This window comes from Felis catus, chromosome A3, assembly GCF_018350175.1.
Source record: "Felis catus isolate Fca126 chromosome A3, F.catus_Fca126_mat1.0, whole genome shotgun sequence".
Classification (NCBI taxonomy): domain Eukaryota; kingdom Metazoa; phylum Chordata; class Mammalia; order Carnivora; family Felidae; genus Felis; species Felis catus.
The window spans coordinates 78,364,187-78,377,879 of NC_058370.1; the positions used below are offsets into that span (position 1 = coordinate 78,364,187).

The window sequence follows — 13,693 nt, forward strand, 5'->3', positions numbered from 1 at the left end:
AATGGAGGCACCTGGAATGCCGGCTCCCTGGCCAGAGTGTGCAGTTCACTCTGCTCAGCATCGCAGCTCCTCCCCTGCAGAGGAGGCCAAAAGTTCATGCTCCTGCACACTCTTTGGGCCTCCAGTGTAGTCTGGTCACCTGAGTGACCCCTGCCCACCTGGAACCAGGGTGGCCTCTGTCTGACCTCATCCCAGGCTGACAGCTGGCGTCGTACTCATCCAGACAGCCGACGCTCCAGGCCGGATGGAGTATTGTCTCCTGCCCTGCCTTACAAATGGGAGAGAGAGCAGGCCACTCCTGTTCAGCCGTGACCTCAAAGGGGGGCAGGTCCCTGAATTTAAGGAGATAGGATGCAAACAAAATGCCAGCTGCAAGTATTTCTGACTTTAGGAGAGAAACAGAGCCAATGGCCTCCTGAAGTCCAGTGCCAGAAACTACTGGAAACAAAAGCCCTCTGGTAGGCAGGGTCAGGCTACAGTACAAAGCCCCATTGTGAGACTACACCGGTGGTTTTCCAACTTTGCTTTTTAAGCCATGGAAATGTTTGTAACTCCTCAGCCATGCCCTCGACATCTGGAAGGTCTTTTAGGTAAAGGCCATTACCAGGAAGAAAACAGTGGCACTCTGGACCATCTCAAGCAGATGCCGCATCAAGACAACAGTGCAAAAATGTCCATTTCCCCATCAAGTCACCTCTCAGTACTTACAGAGGCTGTCTCAGATGGGCATCTGGGAGTCCTTCCCCTCAGATCTCTCTCCCTCCTCTTACTTACTGTGCCCCTAAATTAAAAATTGGTGAGGCCTGGATGACCCTTAGTCCCAGCTGCATTCTGGAAGAGCAACGCTGGGCCTTTACCCTGCCCACTGCAATCTCTTAGACTCTTCACAGCCACACAAACCCTCCTCCCTGATGTTGACAGCTTCTAAATAGAGTACCACCACAGGATATGGTGCTAACAAATCTCTGCCTCTTAGCCATCATTCTCTCCCAACTAGAGGGGAGGAAGAAAAGTAAAGAGAGAGACAAGGGGAGAGAAATCCTGACCCTGCCCACCATTTTTTTCAAAGAATATCAGATGCAGGAAGCAGGTACCATAATACTACTCTGGTCCAAGCAGGGGCAGGACTTCACCCTCTCAGCTTTGGAGAATAGGATGAAAGTGAAAAGGCTCATATATACAACACTTAGCATCCAATTTCAAGAGGTTCATGAACCCTCCACAAATTCAAGGGGCTTTGGTTAAGAACCTCCAGTTTTTGAGCTGTCCAAAAGCTATCCTGTGCCACTCTGAAGTTTATTCTGGGGACAAGTAAGTTCTTATCAAGCCTGTTTTCTCTTGTGAACTCACAGCTAAACTACATTACCGAGTCCCCTTGCACATTAGCAGAGATGTGTGACCGATTCTTGCCAATGGACATGAGCACAAGTGATGTGTGAATGAACCATTACATGGAAAGAATTTGGGTCCTGAATGACAACATGGAACGGAAAGGCCTCTTCGGTTCAACCAATCTACGCAGGACTGTGAGCTAGAAATAAAGCTTTATAGTGGTATGCTATTGAAATCTGGGGGTCATTTGTTACAACAGCTAGCTAAATTACTCTACAATAGAAGAGGAGCTCTCATGGTTCCCTAGGAGGTGCTATTAGGAACTTGCAAGGGATAATGCTCCTTCTCTACTCTGAATCCTCCAGGGCATCAGGAAGAGACCTAAGCTCACCCATGCAGATCTCTGCAATCAGCCGCCATGCTCAGGGAGACCTCAGGAGCATGACAACAGCTGACATTACAGAACACTTACTGCGCTGGGCCCTGTACTGAGCACTTTACGTCCAATTACAAATTACAATTAAAATAATCAAACTACAATTTGATCCTCTCATCACAACTCAGAAGAAGGTACTAGTCATATATCCATTTTAACTTTGACCCAGAAAGGTTAACTGTGCCCAGATTGCACAACTAAAAAGAACACTCAGTTCTAATACTTCTAACTTGTCTTAACTTTCCCAACTTCTCAAACTACCTTTTCGAAGAGATACGCCGGAGTAGAGCCACACCTGAAGGCTTTACCAGTCATCACCTTGGTTATCCGCTAACCGTGCGCCCGGAATTGTTGGCCCTCACCTGAGAGAGGCCTCAAGGCAGCTACAGTGGACACAGGTGGGAGTAAAGGGCTGCTGGTTGCAGAGGCGATAGGCCAGAAGGCAAACTCGGCCCACGTTACTCCTGGCTGATGGCTGGCCCAGCCCTAACGCTCAGAATCAACTCACAGTGTCCCTTGGCCTTGGGCTGCCCTTCCCTGCAGGCCGCACTCCCACCTGACTACATTGCTACAGGAGAGGAGGCAACGGACGAGGGCCTACATTTATGACAAGCCTAGGACAAAAGGGGAGAAGAACTTGGGGTGGGCAATCCTCCTACCAATCCCATCACAACCGGCAGCCCACCCAGATCCGGACAGGGAGCCTGACCTTGCGCAGAAGCAGGACTCCCAGTGAGGCAGCGTCTCCAGCTCTTCCCAGTGCCGGGGGCTGAGAAACGTAGGACCCGCAGCCTGTACACCCAGGGGCTCGGTTTGTGGTGGAGACAGAGAACTGCCACCTACCAGCACCTTCACTTGTTAGGGTCTACGTTGAGCCAGTCTCCAAGCGTGCAAATCCAGACAGCAATCAGGGAACCCAGGGCAATCCTACAACCCCGGCGCGGACCCGGATGGGGGCGGGACTTGTGCGGGAGGCGGGGCTTTTGCGGGGAAGTTGGGCTTCCCGCAAAGGCTCACACAGCCCCTCCCACATCAGGCCCGCCTGTTCCCTGGACTTGCTCAGATGCTTTGGGCACTTTTCGTCTTTAAATCCATTTCGCACGTTATTACAGATTCCTTTGTGCAATTTTTAAAAATCTATAATTTATGAAAGCTGTCATTCAATAGGGTCTTTACTCTCCCCGGCTGGAACTTCTTCTAAAGTACTTCTCAGTAGGCAGCGAATCACTCCCCTTTGATTACCATGTGATTAGTTTGTTCAACTGATGGCCTTTCTTCTCTAAGATACTCATTGTGTCTTCTGCCTCCTATGCAGTTCTTAAGAATTTAAATGAGCCATTTTATTTCTTCCTCCAAGCCCAGATTCTACACACCCGGCTCCACCCTTCGGCCTCCCCTTTGAGTGCGCCTAATAAACAGCACCACGGTTTCCGAGGGCCCCCTCTAATGGGGAATTTTATGTTGTTTCTGACATTGTTTGTTGTGCTTCCCACAAGACCAAATGCTGCTAAAGATTGAGAGACAGTGACATAAATGTCAGGGAAACGCCTCGGTAGTGTCAAGCCTAATTAGACGCTTGCACTTGGGGGACAACAACAGATACCATAAAACTCAGAGCACATCCTCTCTGAGCACACGCCTGGAGTCTGGCAGATGGGGCAGGGCAGGAGAGAAGGCCCAGAGACAGGAAAAAGGGGGATGGAGAACAGTTTCACTGGGATGCTGAACTCATCATCATTTTGTGCCTTCTAGGTCACTCTTGTCCTGGAAGTACCCACAGGCAAAGTCATTGTATGCATCAGTCACTATAGGCACAGTGACTGAGACCTGTAGGCTTGTCAAGGGCCAAGAAAATGTTTGAGGTGAAAAAAAAGGGGGGCTCCAAATTACAAAATAGAAATTGTGAAATCAAAATGATAAAGTAACCATTAACAAAGCAAATTACAAAAATTATTTTAGAGCAAAATTATATGTGTGTAGACACACACACACAAGCACACAAACACATCATGAAATATATGTGCATTTTAAAGATCAATATAATGTGGGGTGAGGCTTCCAAAACTGAGTGCCTTTATTTATCCCATGAAGGTCCTTGAATGGCCAACGGCCACATCTACCCATCCATAACACATTTCCGTGTGCATGTGTGGGTTGTTTCATATAAATGACATCACTAATATTCAAGTTCTTCAGCACCATGTGGAATACACTGGGGAAACATGAGAAATGAAGATATTGTCCCTGCCCTCACAGTTACTAGAATCTGGTTGAGAAGATATGACCGAGCTATGAAGAACAATTCACTTATTCAATGAATATTTCTTTTTTTTTAATTTTTTTTTAACATTTATTTATTTTTGAGACAGAGAGAGACACAGCATGAACGGGGGAGGGGCAGAGAGAGAGGGAGACACAGAATCGGAAGCAGGCTCCAGGCTCTGAGCCATCAGCCCAGAGCCCGACGCGGGGCTCGAACTCACGGACCGCGAGATCGTGACCTGAGCTGAAGTCGGACGCTTACCGGACTGAGCCACCCAGGCACCCCTCAATGAATATTTCTTGAGTACCTGTTATGTGCAATATTCTCAATATGGAGAATAAGACAATGAACAAAAGACACAAAAATCCCTGCCCTCCACACAATAGTCCTATAAGCAATGGTATAAGAAAGCACTAAGTTCCACGTAACGACCAATGATAGAAAACACTAACTGAGCATTGTTAATAGAGCAGAGTGAGGAGCAAAGGAGTTTGGTAGTGCCCAGATGGTGAAGCACAAGTGCACGGAGGAGACAGTGTGTGTGTCGGGCCTGGTTGCTCAGTCACCCTTTCTGGAGCCTGCTTTCCTCCCCAGATGTGTACAAAGAAGCAAAAGGTCTGTTTTTTGCCCACAGGGAGATAATATATACATGAATGAGATAATGTGTGTAAAAAGGCACATCGTAAACTCTCGAGTGCAATGTGACTGATATATCTTATTATGTATGTGACACATTCTGCTTATTCACCTGAGTAGAGATACTGAAGTCATTGTGGAGAAATGCATGTTCAATCATTTCTACAGTCAATTTTTACCCAGACATTCCTTCTCTGCTAAGTTAAACCAGCTTGTACGTAATATCCCAAATCCTCTTCAGTCACTTAAGAATCCCACTGAGGTACTGAGAACAGTAGCCACCTCAAAACAGCATTTAGAGAAAACCAGAACCACCTGAGAACTTATCCAAAGGGCTTTCCCTGCTGAATGGAGGAGAGGGGTCCACTGCACTTTCTGTCAGGAGTATCCAAAGCATGGATTCCAAGACCTGGAATCCCAAAAGTATGTGGTACAATTGTCTATTTTGGCAAGACAAAGGGTCCATTTCCTTTAGTAGTATAGCAAGTTTACCAATGTTTACCAAGTTGTCAGTAAAACTTACGAGTTTACCAATGTTTCAAATAGCTTGAGAATTGTTTCAACTTGTAACTCAAAATAAACCCTTGAAGTAAATAAAATGATTATTAGTAAGCCGTATCTGACAGATACAGAAAATGAGACAAAACAGACTGAAATGGGTTGCCCAAGATCACACTGACTGACCAAGATACAGATATTCAGCTTCCACCATACTTAAACCGTGGTGCCAAGAGCAGTTAGAGACTCTCTTCCTTAGGATATCACTAAGCCCCAGGTTGCTTCTCCTGAGATAACCAGAATTATTTTATGAGTAAATACTCATCACTAATTTCCCTATCAGAGTTTTCCTGTGACATGCACTTGTCCAGCTGCCCAAGTAATTCTCCCCTAGACCCTCCCTTCTCTTCCCCAAACACATACCTAACATACAAACACAACCAGGCACATACAGTGTGGATCTTTTCAAAGCCCATTCCTCAAGTGCCTACCTTCTAGGGTTGCCAGATTTAACCAAAAATAAACAAACCAAACAAAAACACACAAGATACCCAGTTAAAATTGAATTTCATATAAACAACAAATATTAATTTACTATAAGTATACCCCAGGCAATATTGGGGATATACTTATGCGAAAAACTTTCATTGTTGATTGCATTGCACAAAACTAATTGCCCAAATGGACTCAGAGTCTAGAAGCCTCCTAATCCAAAAATCAAATCCTCTCTCCCAGGTCTAAACATATATTGGTCCTACTAGAAATCAGCTGCAAAAGTACAAAGTCTGAACTCACCTGCTTAATTGCCAAAGAATCTGAGAGTGATGGAAAAGTTAAAGGTAATTCTGTCACTGGCTCCCATGAGACTACACCTAAAGTAATCAAGACTAGAAGACATTTAATCTATATACACATACAGAATGCAGAACCCTCCCTGGGAACACAACAACTATCATACCTAGGAGGCTGTTTGCACCCAGTAGGACTCCTAGTGGCTGTGAATACAGTCACTTCTCTGTATCCTCCCACAGTACTACCCAAACCCTGTGCTCCCCTGCCATGACGAACTCTCCCATAAAAAGCCTAGCACCCCTGTGGCACATAGTAGGTTCAATCCTTATTTATGGAAAAAATAAAACGCAATACATATTGACAGGCATATTTCCAATAGCTTAGCTCAAGTTAAATGAAACTGACAAAAGTCAGAAAAGAGAAAGTTTGGAGAGAGGCATCATTGCTTCCTTTGGAGGATGAAATCTCTTTGAGGGCCAAAGAAAAAGGGAATCTAGCACCCAAAAAGAAACAAGCAAATAAAACATTGATAAGTCAAATATAAGCTTTCTCTTCACAATACCAAGTGAACAGGTACTCGCTAATACAGCTCAGCAGTACAGAGAAAAACAGCTAACCCTATGAAGGAGAGAGTCCCCCAAGGACAACTGAATAGCTCATGGGCTCATGTGTATTTTCAGCATGAGGACTGGGGAAGGCTGCAGGAGTCAAGAGCCTTCCAGAAGGATGTTGCCAAAACTTCAGTTCAACCTACTCTCAATTAGGCAAGTGGCAACCTTCATGTGTTGTTTTCTTAATCCTACAGTGTTTATTTTAGAATTATGGGTCCTGAGAACAAGGGGAGTGAAAGAGTCTTTATTTCTTTATCATTTACATTTAGTATACTAGAATGTATTTACAACTCACACCTCCTTCCAACTACAGCTTAGGAGACAGGGTTTTTGAGGCCATGTGGAGAACTGTGGAGAGAGGCAGGAAACTACCAGGGAATCAGTTGCAGGAGCATAGGAGAGGGAATAGAAGGTTCTAGAGAAGATTGAGCCACCCTTACTTCAGCCCACCCTATCACTAGCTCTGCATGAACCTGGCTGGGGAAGGAAACCATGAGGGGGGATCTAGCCAAGGTGTGGTAGTACACACAGGCTCTGCATTTTGGGTGAGCTTCTCCCTGAGAGGCACCCAGACAAGGTGTGGTAGTACACACAGGCTCTGCATTTTGGGTGAGCTTCTCCCTGAGAGGCACCCAGACACAGACACAGACACAGTACCTGCCCTCAGGGATCAGAGTCCAGAGGGAAGAGAGATATGTCAAAGGCAATTCTACACTGTAAGCTGAGCAACACAGGGTGACCAGTAGGCAAGCTAAGCATATGCACAGAGGCTCAGCCTAGCAGTGCCAACAGCAGGAGAAAAAGAGAAAGATTTTTGAAAGAATTTCATATTGGACTTTTCCCCAAAAAATGTAAAATAGAGAAAAATCAGAACTTTGTTAAACTTCTTTACAGTGGATGGTTAAGAATATAGATTCTGGAGCAACCCTGCCTGTATTTGAAGCACAGCTCTGCCATTTACTAGCTCTGTGACCTTGGACAAGTTTCTTAAACATCCTGGGCCTCAATTTCTTCATCTATAAAATAGGCATAGGATAGAGCATATTATGTGATTGCTAGTTATTTTGAAAATCAAATTTTAACATAAAGCATCAAAGCCTGTTTCATAATAAGTGCTCTCAATAACCATTAGCTATCATTATTATGACATATATAGTTTAGTATTGCTTTCATTTTAGGTAGCATATCAAAATGAGAACATCTTAATCCATTCCAGGTTTACAAGCTCTAAAAATCTTAATATGGTCTGATGGTAAGTACTATGGCAGAGGTAGGCCCGGGGCAGTATAGTTGAGATGCCCCTAGAAGGAACTCAGACCAAAGAAGGGTAATCAGGGGGGCTTCCGGTAGGAACTCTGTAAGCTAAATTCTGAAGGATTTCCCAGGTAAGGGGGAAGAGGAGTTATTTGAGTAAAGGCCAGAGGCAACAAGTGGGAAGACACAAACATATGAGTGTAGACAGCAAGAATGGGGCAGCAAGGTCACTGACAGACAGCTGCCCAAGCCCAGGCAACAGACTCAGATTTGTTGCCCGGTAGTACAGTGCCAAGGGAGAAGTATATCCAGCTTTAGGAGAAGGTCCCCTAACTGGGGAAATTGATAGGACATGGTAATTGAGTGGTTATGAAGGTGAGGTAGAAACTGACTTCTTCCCAACTTTCGGACAGTTGTTTGGACAACTACACAGTTGTCAACACCATTCACTGAAACAGGAAACACAGGAAGAGGAGATGAGTTGGACCAGAAGGGTGAGGGAGATGGGGAGAGTACTGGAAATGAGCTAAGGTCATGACTCCATTTGGATCTATTTACCTTTAGTATTTCTGTCAAATACCTAAGTGTGAAAGCTGGTGAGTTAACTGGATACACAGAGAAAATAATTAAAAATTCAATAGCCATCCCTTATGTTATATAGAATTCTTCCGTAGAATGAATCATTCCATACAGTCTTCATGATTCCTGTGAGATGAGAATAATTACGACAGTATAAATATCAAGCACTTAACTATGCCAAGCGTTTTGCATACATGAACTCATATAATCCTTACATCAACGCTGAGAAGTACAGACCATTAGGAACCCATTTTATAGTTAAGAACACTGAAGCTTAGAGCTAAAGATTAAGTGGTTTGACCAATGTCACACAGCTGGTAAGTGGCAAATCCACATGGTCTGTTTCTCTTTTTGACAGATGCAGAAACTGAAGGTCAAATAGGACAAGGGATGTGTACAAGATAACAGAACCTCAGAAGTTATGGAGCCAACTCTAGCACCAAAACCTGCAACTTTAGGATTCTGGTGCTCTTTGTATCACCCCATGAATTTAGGCTGTGGAAGTCTATTATTTACAAAGGGCAAGACTAAGAAGATTATAGGGATAGGACCAACCAGTAGCCATGTTCAAATAAGGCAAGAACTGCTTATTTGCCTCAGAAGAAATGTACAGCCTCACAAGAGTAAGGTATTTCATATCTGCCTGGTGCTATTGATGGTGACAATGATGATGATGATGATGATGATGATGATGATGATGATGATGATGATGAAGGAGACTGGATGCTGCTGAAGGTGACGTTCCATTGGTGCTAATACTTCAGTTAAGACCCACAGATCTCTATGGGTCTTGAGGACAAACTTGGGACCGAGAATGATCTTTTCTCTCTAGGTTATCCAAGAGAAGGGAACTCGAACTGGAGTTGTGTTTGTGTTCATTCATTCCTCAAATATGACATGGCCAAGCAGCTACTGTCAGGCACTGTGGTAGGCACACAGAACACAGAGATGAACAAACACACGTACCCCTTGCCCTTGTGCAGCTCCAGCTAGTCATGCCCACTGGTTGGAAGGTGAGTGGGGAACAGTGACCCTACCTGAAAGCTGTCTCCAAGGCATTTGTGGTTATTACTGAGTCCCACTGACAGAGGCGACACTAAGACACTAGCTGTGGGTGAGGCCTGGGTCTCCAGCCCTGGCCATGCCAGTGGCCAGCTGTGGGACCTTGGGAAACCCACCCAGCATCTCTGGCCTTGATGTAAACTGGATGGAAGAAGAGAGCAAAAAGACTGGACCCATGGTTTTCATACTCCTTTTAGGCTACATTATTCATTCTCTATTCACTTAGCAAATATTTACCTATAGCTGACTTTGTGCAAATAGCATGAACAACACAAATACGACCGAGGACTCAGGGAGTTTGAGGTCTGGTGGAAATCTTATACCAAACTCCACCATGTAAAAATGGAGCTAATCCTGAGGTCATCTGGGGCTCTACAAAACACAGCTTTAAAAAAAAAGAAATCCACACACAGACTAGCTAATGTCTCAGGTTCCTTTCCTGCACTAAGATTCTTGGGTTCTTTCTCCCAGGTTGAGGCAACCACAGCAACAGAAACTGAACATCCTGTATGCCTATCTCCAGTCCTGCATCAACTGAATATTATCTGTAATTTTGTTCAACAAGCCCCAAGCACTCAAGCTTCTCAAGGTACTGCTGCTTTGCTCCATTGGTCTGTTCTGGGGAAACCAGCCATTTGCATGAGACTCTCCAAGTGTCTGGTTCAAACGGGGCAGAGAAAGGAAGGCCATGCGTATTTTCATTTGAAGGCAGAAGGATTTTCATGCATTACTCCCTGAGCACCAAGCAAGCTCTGGAGAGGCTGCAATGGATATTAGCAAAAGCAAGACAAAGGGGCACAGTGTGAGTTGCTTCCTCCCAGAGAATTTTTTTTAAAGAAAGGGAATGAAAGCCCAGCTCCCCTATTCCCTTGTTAGTTTTGCAAAACACACAAGCAAATAATTTTCATTCACTGACTTTGTTTTTTCCTTCCAAAGAAATCTCTCCATCCTCTAAGGAAGACCCACTTGAGGTTTCGTGCACACTGTCTGTCCACTTGGTAAGAAGGGATTTGATTTTTTTTTCTTTCTCACACCATTCTGTGCCAACACGAGCCTGACCATTTCCAGATGAAACACTGCCTTTACCAGAACGAAATGTTTGCAAAAAGGTCTTTAATGAACTGAAAACGTTAATTTGAAAAGTCTCCTCTGTGGAAAGAGTGAGGCTTGGAGAGAAAAGGAAATGACACACAGCCTGTGGACTGGCAGACGGCTGGTTTCTCTCAAGTATTTCAAAAGGGGGAGATAGAGGATGGTTTGGGTTGGGATCCAAAATGGACCCTCACTTGGAGGACAGGACCAATATGGCAAGTCTGAGCTTCGTTCACATGCTCAGCTTTGTTTTGGTAGTTTAAATGTCTATGCACACAGGATTCTCCTAGTGAAAAACAACACACAGTCCTCTGGGCCCCTTCCCCACCACCAGAGCCCCACTGGCATTATTTCAAAGGTAATCTCAATGAGAATGATGTTCATGTTAACAGCACCAACCACCACTAACACCACTTTTTTTTAATCAAGGTGTTATTCTCCCTCCCACCCACACCATCGGTGCCACCCAGATCGCACACAGGAGGAGAAAACATGAAAGTTACAGACTCTGCTAAGAATGCTGATTATAAGTCATCGGGCAGATATAATTACAGGAATCGCACTCCCTAGCCGAGTTGATATTTATTTCAGCAGCTCTGACCCTTCATGAGGATCTTGCTGCCACCTCACCCCCAACTCTCCACCCCCACCCCCAAAGGGCTTTTCTAACTGAAAGCAAACCCAAGCCAAATCCCGCTCCTACTCTCGGCCAGGTGCCAGGAAAAGTGTAAATTTTCGTGAGCTCCGGCTATTTTGCCAGAAGTCTGCAAATGTGTCTGGACATGAATGGCTGTTCCCTTTTTCGAGGCCAGGCCCGAGCACCAGGAAGTTCTAAAAGCAGCACATGGAGAGAGATCGGGTGACCAGAGAAAGGGGCAAAAACAGCCTGTGTGCGATAAGGCTCTCCTGGCATATCCTGTCTGTGGCCAGAGTCAGTCACCTTATTGCCCTTAAAGGAAAAAAAAAAAAAAAAAAAAAAAAAAGTAATCTTTCTCAGACTCAGTATTTCCAATTCTCTGCTGTTAACTTTGTTCCCAAAGCCAATCCCCCAATTTCCTACCAGCACTTTACCTTTCATAATGGAAATTAAATCAGTTAAGTTTGGACTGTGTGTGTGTGTGTGTGTGTGTGTGTGTGTGTGTGCGTGTGTGAGAGAGAGAGACAGAGAGGCTGTCTGTAAGCACGGGCATGGCTAACTAGATTTAACCCATGCTGTTCCTTTGGCCTTGGCAGAGATGAAAGCAAAAAAGCATTTTGAGGCTATTTGAAAGAAAGGATTTAAAAAATGTAGAAAGCAAAGATCACCAAACAAGTAGGGGGCATCATTAACCAGTCCTCCAAGCCCAGGTCACTCTTGCCGCTCAGGGTACACAGGCTTTGTCCATTCAGAACCTCTGGGCCCCGTGGGTAAGTACGGGTGCCATCTAGCCCCATGCGGGTCTTCTCCTCCATCCTGGTGCTTTGCCTCCCCACCATGTCACACCTGGGTGAATTTCACTGCTCAGTGAAGCCTGTGGTCTGTCTCTAAATTCCCCATGTTCATTCCATTCCTATTGAAGGGGGCAATAAACTTTAATGTGGAGGATGCAATTATTTGGGGGCCAGGTGTGACTTAACAGGCTTGAAAGCCTCTGAACAGAAGCAAAGCCAAAGGGAAGGGTATGTTTTCCAAGTGATTAAAAAGTGGTGTTAGTCCCTTCACACCCATCCTGCCCCCCATCTTGCCCTGACAAAGCAAGGGTAGGATGCAAATTAAAGGGATCCCGACTTTACTCACCAGATGAATGTGTTAAAGTGCACTGGCCGCTAAGTTTCCACTGGACCAGCAATGGCTAGGACAGGGGAAGGAAGGCCCGGAGTAAAAAGAATGAAGAGATGAAAAACCCATAAAGAAACACAGGTTTGCCTCAAATTACACATAGACATATTTCATAAAAGTGAAATATAAAGTGTTTTAATAAATGGATTCATTGCCAGCATCCCAGCTATTGTTCCTAGAGGGAAACCTTTCATAATTTGAAAAAGAAAGGGTAGCTGCTATTTATCTTTCAGGCCAATTTGGGTTGCTAGGTATGATATGGAATTTTTATAAAGTAAAGGACATCAAAATAAAAGGTTTTTCTGAATTCGTTAAAATATGAAATGCCAGCCAGAAATGTAGCGGCAAGGTGCAGGTACTGAAATAAACTGAGAGAGGGAAAGAGAAGGAAGAAGAAAGGAGAGAAGGAGAGAAAGAGAGAAACAATACCTCCTTGGGTCAACGAACCCAATTCAATAGATTAAGGTGTCCATACCCCATCTTAAAAGGGACTGAGATGAGCAAATAGCATGCAGAGAGATGAACTGCCAAGCTGGAAAACCAAAGACAGGGAGCATTACTGCACAGAGGGCAAGGTGGAGAGAAGGAGTGAGGGCAGGAAAAATGCACGTAGGCTACATGTACCCAGGGGGAGTCAGAGACCCCAGCCAAGGGTTTGAAATAACTCTGGGCTGGCGGCAGCCGGCGCATGTGCAGAGGAAGTGAGAAAAGTGAGAAAAAGATACATGGGTTCCCCCTTGTTCTCCAGCAAAGAAGATTCCAAAACAAGCTGTTCCTTTGCTATCTCAGGATCTCATGGACCAGAGGTCCACATGCCATCTTTAGGGCCATTAGCACCCTTCCCCAGTGGAAAAAGGTCAAGTGTATTTCCAGCTACAAAATATACCCACGTTGTCTCAGCCTTGGAGAGAGTAACTCCAGAGACGGAAGGCGGACGAGAAAAGTTATCAATGTGACGCAAGAACTGACAGAATAGGAAAACTTTCAAGTCATTAATTCTTAATTAAAGTTCATTTCAACCTTGTAGAGGTTTTTAATGTGTTCATTTTTTATGTGTTTTGTTTAATTTGTTTCTTTAAGAGGGAAGTTCAAAGAGGCTGGTACTTTTTCAGGTTATTTTAAGAAATCTGCCTCAGTAATTCCGTTATTCTTGGTTACTCATTTAGCCCACATCGATTGTAAGGGCCTCCTTGGGTATCCAGCACCCAAGAAGCTCCTCCGGTATGTAAGGCCCAGAACCCACCCACCAGGAGATTATGATCTGGCTGCACACACAGGTAGGAAGATCAGGCCACAGGAAGAACCAGCACCCTTTTCTA

At 44.8% G+C, this 13,693-nt stretch overlaps 1 long non-coding RNA gene across 2 annotated transcripts in view; it reads right to left on the reverse strand.

Moving 5' to 3' along the window:
- LOC111559819 overlaps nt 1–4,107 on the reverse strand; it is a 512,683-nt gene extending 508,576 nt beyond the window's left edge. For both annotated transcript variants that reach the window (XR_002741141.2, XR_006595594.1), the window contains exon 1: nt 2,478–4,107. This is a non-coding gene — a long non-coding RNA (uncharacterized LOC111559819). The remainder of the gene's footprint in view (nt 1–2,477) is intronic.
- Between the last annotated feature and the right edge of the window lie 9,586 nt (nt 4,108–13,693).